This window comes from Pinus tabuliformis, chromosome 1_1 (assembly GCF_031772625.1).
Source record: "Pinus tabuliformis cultivar Carrire ecotype Pingquan chromosome 1_1, CPIR1, whole genome shotgun sequence".
Lineage (NCBI taxonomy): Eukaryota > Viridiplantae > Streptophyta > Pinopsida > Pinales > Pinaceae > Pinus > Pinus tabuliformis.
This window is the reverse complement of record NC_142297.1, coordinates 482,631,416-482,637,415: the sequence shown is the minus strand read 5'-3', so window position 1 is coordinate 482,637,415 and position 6,000 is coordinate 482,631,416. Positions and strand designations below refer to the sequence as shown.

Genomic DNA, 6,000 nt, shown 5'->3' with positions numbered 1-6,000 from the left:
GAAGCCATCGTCCAACACTTTGACAGGGACCACGAGCAAGAGATTTACTCAGAAAGCAGGGGGAATGCCCAATTGCTCAACAAAGGGAGTTTAAATATAATTTCTTCTGCCAAACATCCCCAATTGCACCCATCTATCTCCATTAAATTTGAATCCTCGTTGTTTTTTTTGTCGATCATGCTCTGTCCTTCCCAAGATAGCAATTTAATTTTCCTTACAGGCAAATTGCCAAGACTCGATGAAGGATTTGAATGCCGACTCGCTTCATTGTTTTTAATTTTATTAAACTTATAATAATGCATATAATTACATATTTTATAATTTTTTAAATTTTATTAACATCATAATACATACATATAAGTACATATTTTATAATTCGGGCTGGAGTATGCCGTAAAACTGCTTCTGCTTGGCTAAGAGCTCGTCTTCCTCGGACGTAAGGAAACAGGTTAACGGCCCAAGACCCAGAGGCATCTGGCAGGAGTGAGAGCCTGCTCCCGATTACGGACCACCAGCAGGGTTATGCCAAGTGGCGTGGTTTTCCTATTTAACAGTGATGAGTCAAACCCAGCATTCGCTGATAGCAGCCAGAGATGGCTGTCCTCACTGTTGGTTTGACACCTGAGTTGATAGGTTTTACCACCTTCGAAAAAAAAAAAAAAAAATACATATTTTATAATTTTTTTTTTTTAAATATCATAGTCATAATATTGATGATATATAATTCCCAATCGCTCTCTTGATCGTTAAGCTACCGTTTCCGTTACCTTATCCATGAGGCCAAACGGAACGGAACGTGAAGGAAGAGCACGTGGGTACCACAATGAGCGTTGAATGTCTACACCTTGGTTTGCATATTACACAGCACACTTTCAGTACACCCAAATCAACGAACACACAATCCCTGCCTTGAAGAGGCCACAGCGTTCACTGGTTTTCTGTCAGGAAATCGGAACCAAATCAAGCTTGTGGTAACTATTCCCTGTCACAGAAAACTTGGGTACATATTTAGTGTGATTTCGATTGTTTAGGCTATGAACTTGCATTTTTTACAGACTGATGTATGATTTTTGTTTTCATGCATTGCACATGCTTTTAGGTGTTCAGTTGTACTTTATTTCTTTACTACTAGTACTCTATATTGCATTCTTCCGGCCTTCTCTTCTCAGTGCGGAGTAATCTGCTGTTTCTGTGAACTAATTTGAAAAATGAGGAGTCTATGTTTTCGGAGTAATATGCTGTTTCTGTGAACTAATTTGAAAAATGAGGAGTCTATGTTTTCGGAGTAATATGCTGTTTCTGTGAACTAATTTGAAAAATGAGGAGTCTATGTTTTCGGAGTAATATGCTGTTTCTGTGAACTAATTTGAAAAATGAAGAGTCTATGTTTTCGGAGTAATCTGCTGTTTCTGTCAACTAATTTGAAAAATGAAGAGTCTATGTTTTCGGAGTAATCTGCTGTTTCTGTGAACTAATTTGAAAAATGAAGAGTCTATGTTTTCTCCTTTCAAAATTATTTATTTATTTATGTGGGTAAATTCTGCTCTTATGAGTTATGTAAATGAAGATTCTATGTTTTCGGAGTAATTTGCTGTTTCTGTGAACTAACTAATTTGTAAAATGAAGGGTCTATGTTTTCTCCTTTCAAAGTTATTTATTTATTTGGGTAAATTCTGCTCTTATGAGTTATGGAATTACACAGGTGAGTTATGGAATTATGGAATTACACATGTCTAGTTTATATTTGATTAAGTTTAACTTTATGGTGTATATATTTATATATTTTTTTCCTTTGGGATAATGAATTGGTTAGAATTTTTTTTAACAAATTTTTTATTTGGAATGTTTGAATTTTTGATAGTTTTTTATGGTGGAAATAAATAGAATTGCGTTGATTAAAGTGAATTTTTGATTGTATATTTGAATTCAGTCTTTTTAGAAACCATATTCTCAAGAACCATAAAGCACTTCAATTATAAAAAATTCACATATCAAACTTGTAATTTCAATAAACCCCTATAATATTTTAACATTTTACTATATTCTATAATATTTTAACATTTTACTATATTCTATAATATTCTAACATCCTACTATATTCTAACCTACCATTTCAATAAATCCCTACTATATTCTATAATAAACCTAAATACATTTCAAAATATCTCACTTATTTCAAATTCAACACCATTGGTAACCCTCCTGTTACCCAAAATTCTGAAGATGGATGATCATAACCCATATTTCCAAAAGCCTCCGTTAAATTTGATCAAAATCATGCCCGACTTTCCGCGGAAAAAATGTTTCATATTTCTCTCTGGTTCCTCCCCTTCTCCTTTTGTACTGGGAAAGAGATTCAAAATTTATTAAAATCGATAACAGGTATGGACAATCGGGCCGGGATTTATGACATCAATATGAATTTTCAGTTTTATTGTTGAATGGTTGACTCATGCTAGTCTCTCTTTTTTTCAGTAGGAAAAATCAGAATATATTATATTGAGAAAATATAAGGGTCTTGGTTACATGAAGACACATAGTCTTAATCTGAATATCAGAATGGAAGGCGCATGGCCACAGCCAGAATCCGAACTGGGGAAGTATCATGATGATTATATGGTGAGCCGAAAGGGCGCATATGACTGCGCAGAAAATACAGTAACATGGTGACCAAATGGAGAGCCAAATGAGCGCTTATGACTGCGCAATATAGAGTGAGAAAACATAATAAGAGATGTAAACCGGAACGCATATTAACACAGCCAGTGAATCAGAAGAGCATAGTTCGGTGCCATATGTGAAGAAACAAGCCCCGAAGCTGAATGAGATGCACGATACAAAAATGAACAGGGCTCGGTTAGAGAAACGTATTGAGCCAATTAAATCTGAGAGGGCATTGACCCCATTATGGAAGGCAAAATGGAAACCAGCGGCAGGCAGGAGGCCTGGAAGATGCACCTGTTCCTCCACGTCCAGATATTCCAGCATGTGAGACAGAACAGAGCCTGCCTTGTGGAACTTTGATCGCCCCACCAAGAAAACGCATCCAGGACAGAGGGGAAAACACAGTGAGGAAAACCAAAAAGCACAGAGAGATCATACCAGATTGCTTGGGAGGCGGGACATTGGAAAAACATGTGGGAATTGGATTCATTCGCCTGAAGGCAAAGATGACATCTCCCAGGACCGTGCCAGCCCTTTCTCTGTAAAACATCCCAGGAGAGGTTCTTATCATTGAAGAGAAGCCAAGAGAAAAGGATGGTTTTGAGGGGGCAAAGGGCCTTCCAGAACTTAAACGGAAAAACAGCGGGATAGGGAGGGAGATCAGCGATTAAGACAGAGTAAATTTTCCGGACAGAGATGGGATGGATGGTGGTATCAGTGGACCAAATGAGAGAGTCTTTTGTGCCTAGTTGTAGGATCCCGAGGTGGGAGAAGCGTGCAGAGAAGGAAAGCCATAGGGGACGGAGAAGGGGAGGGATGGCCAGCTGAAGGTCGGTTTTCCATATTGGTTGAAGAGAGGACCAGGAGTCTATGAGAGAGTTCCATGTGAAGAAGCCTTTAGAATGAAAGAAAGAGAGTAGAGAGTGGGGAATCATGGATTCCAGATTGTATAGAGTTGGATCTATACCAATAAGGACACTGGAGCCCGAGAAAAGAGTCCACTTGAGGTACTTCCTGAAGAAAGGTTGGATCTTTTTGAAGCTGTTCCAAATGGGAGATCCATTCCGGATTCCAAGCGAAGATCTGTAGAACCAGTAAACCAAGGGGCGGCCCTTAAGATATTTTTGTCTAATCAAGAAGCTCCACGTACCGTTCCCAAAAAGGCCCCTGTGAAGAGATTTGCAAATGAGCGCCTTGCTAAAAAGGTGCATATCGAGGAGACCCCAGCCCCCTTTCTCCTTTGGACGAGAAATAGCGCCCATCTTCACCAAATGAATTTTAGAGGGGGAAGATCGACCACTCCACAAAAAGATGGCAGCTATGGATTTCATTTGTTTGATAACTCATGCTAGTCTCTCAGTCTCTCACATTGGTAATTTTTTTTTGTCCATCTGTACTTTTTATAAGTTTTGTTGGGTGGTTAAATTATTATTTGAAAGTTTGTTGGAAGTTTTTCTAGTTGATTTTTCTGGTCTAATTTCTTTGAAATTGGATAAAAATTCATTGAAATCACAAGCTTATATGTAAACCTGGCATAATAAAAGTGTCCTATGATAAAAATTCATTGAAATCACAAACTTATATGTAAACCTGGCATAATAGAAATGCCCTATTTTTTTCTAGAAAGAAAATCATGATATTATATTGAGGATATATAAACAAAATGTTCAGATAGTTCTGAAAGAGTTGGATGAACTCCTGCATACTACCGATAAACAGCATCTCAAACCAAGTTGAGCAGATTACCATCATGTATGAACATGTTCACAACATTTTGAGAAAGAAGCAAAATCCATTGCACCATTCAGCTGATTGGAAGATAAAGAGCAGTGATGGAAGATAGAACAAATTTGGCAAATAAAGAAGAGTCCTCAAAAATTTTTAGGTTCGGCCACCTCCAAAATGACCATATGGTGATGGGAAGAATGAGCTGGAGAGTCTTTTGGCGCCCCACCAGGCAAACGCTGCATCCACAGAGATGAAGTTAAGATGTTGAAAAGAAAAAAACTGAGCAAGGTCATACCAGATTTGTTGAGAGACAGAGCATTTGAAGAAGAGGTGGTAGTTTGTCTCCTCCTCCATATAGAAGTGCCCTATATAACAGTAAAATAATATATTTCTTCCACAAATTCTGGCACCATTTTTCCACCAGATTCTGCCACTGAAACTCCAATAAAAAATCAAATCAGCTCCTTTCGAAATTACTGTTAGTGGTTCGAAAGTACATATAAATAGTACATATAAATTAGGTGTTTATCAGTACTACAACCATTCAGTTTATTGACGTGGGAAACCATCTTTCATGAACCAGGCATTGCATTTTTTCTAGACTTGGTCGCCTTTATTCCTGAAATGTATATATATACACGCGCCAGACCAATCTCCCAAAGCCTCATGAATCTCACAGTCTGTTTAATTAGCCCTTTGGTCAGGCCTGTTTTTTCTACATTGAACAGGCATTGTTTCAACCACATCTATAAAAGGAAACCATTTTCCACTATTTGTATGAATCTCAAAGGAATTACTAGATTCTGTTGTTCGGCCATTTTCAGTAGCACTGGATACCTCCTTCCTTCCTGTTCCGATTTTTCTTATCGTTTTGGAAAATAAATTGGGTTTTATTTCCCAACTGGCACTTCCATTGGCGATCGCCATGTTAAGAAGTCCCTAATTATTAACTGCATATGTCTGTACACAATGCAGGATCGTCTGGAAGGGTATCAGTCTGAGTGCAAAGAGCAGTTTGCCCTCATTTATTAACTGTTCAGTTAGGTTGTGCCAACTTGCTGAATTTATATGGGTTCGTTGCCAGCTGAAGAACGCTTGCATTATCCAGACGCGAGGAGAGATGAAGCTGTAGTAGACAACTATCACGGGGTCCTTGTACACGATCCTTACAGATGGTAAGCTTTTTTTGAGTTTAATTTTGGAAAATTCTTAGCTGCTTATTGTTTGACAGAATCCAAAATCACCCAATTTTTGCACCAGCCTCATCACTCAAACTCATGCCAATCTGAAGGGGCAGACATGGTGAGAATGGAACCTGGGAAAAGCTTATCACTTCATTTTAGATATTGTGTTGTTTTGTTTTGTTATCGGTAAAACCCTTTTGTGGGGAACGGGTACAGACAATATTAGTTTTACACAAAAACACTGCATTAGCACAGGACCCACTGTTAACAGTGGCCCGTGAAACTATGCCTTTTTTTTTTAAATTTTAATTTCTATTTTTTATAGAAGATTCTGTGAACAGTGGCCCATGAATCTATGCTTTTTTTAGCTTTATCGAATCTTCTGGTTAGTTTGTTGGGCGGTAAACTCCTTTGACGGGAGAGT

At 38.0% G+C, this 6,000-nt stretch overlaps 1 pseudogene across 1 annotated transcript in view; it reads left to right on the top strand.

Annotated features, from left to right (window-relative positions):
• The first annotated feature begins 854 nt into the window (after positions 1-854).
• Positions 855-6,000, top strand: part of LOC149213863 (uncharacterized) — a 124,186-nt pseudogene continuing 119,040 nt past the window's right edge. Inside the window, exons 1-2 of the transcript XR_016250362.1 lie at positions 855-971; positions 5,368-5,567. The product of XR_016250362.1 is annotated as an uncharacterized LOC149213863 (transcript). The remainder of the gene's footprint in view (positions 972-5,367; positions 5,568-6,000) is intronic.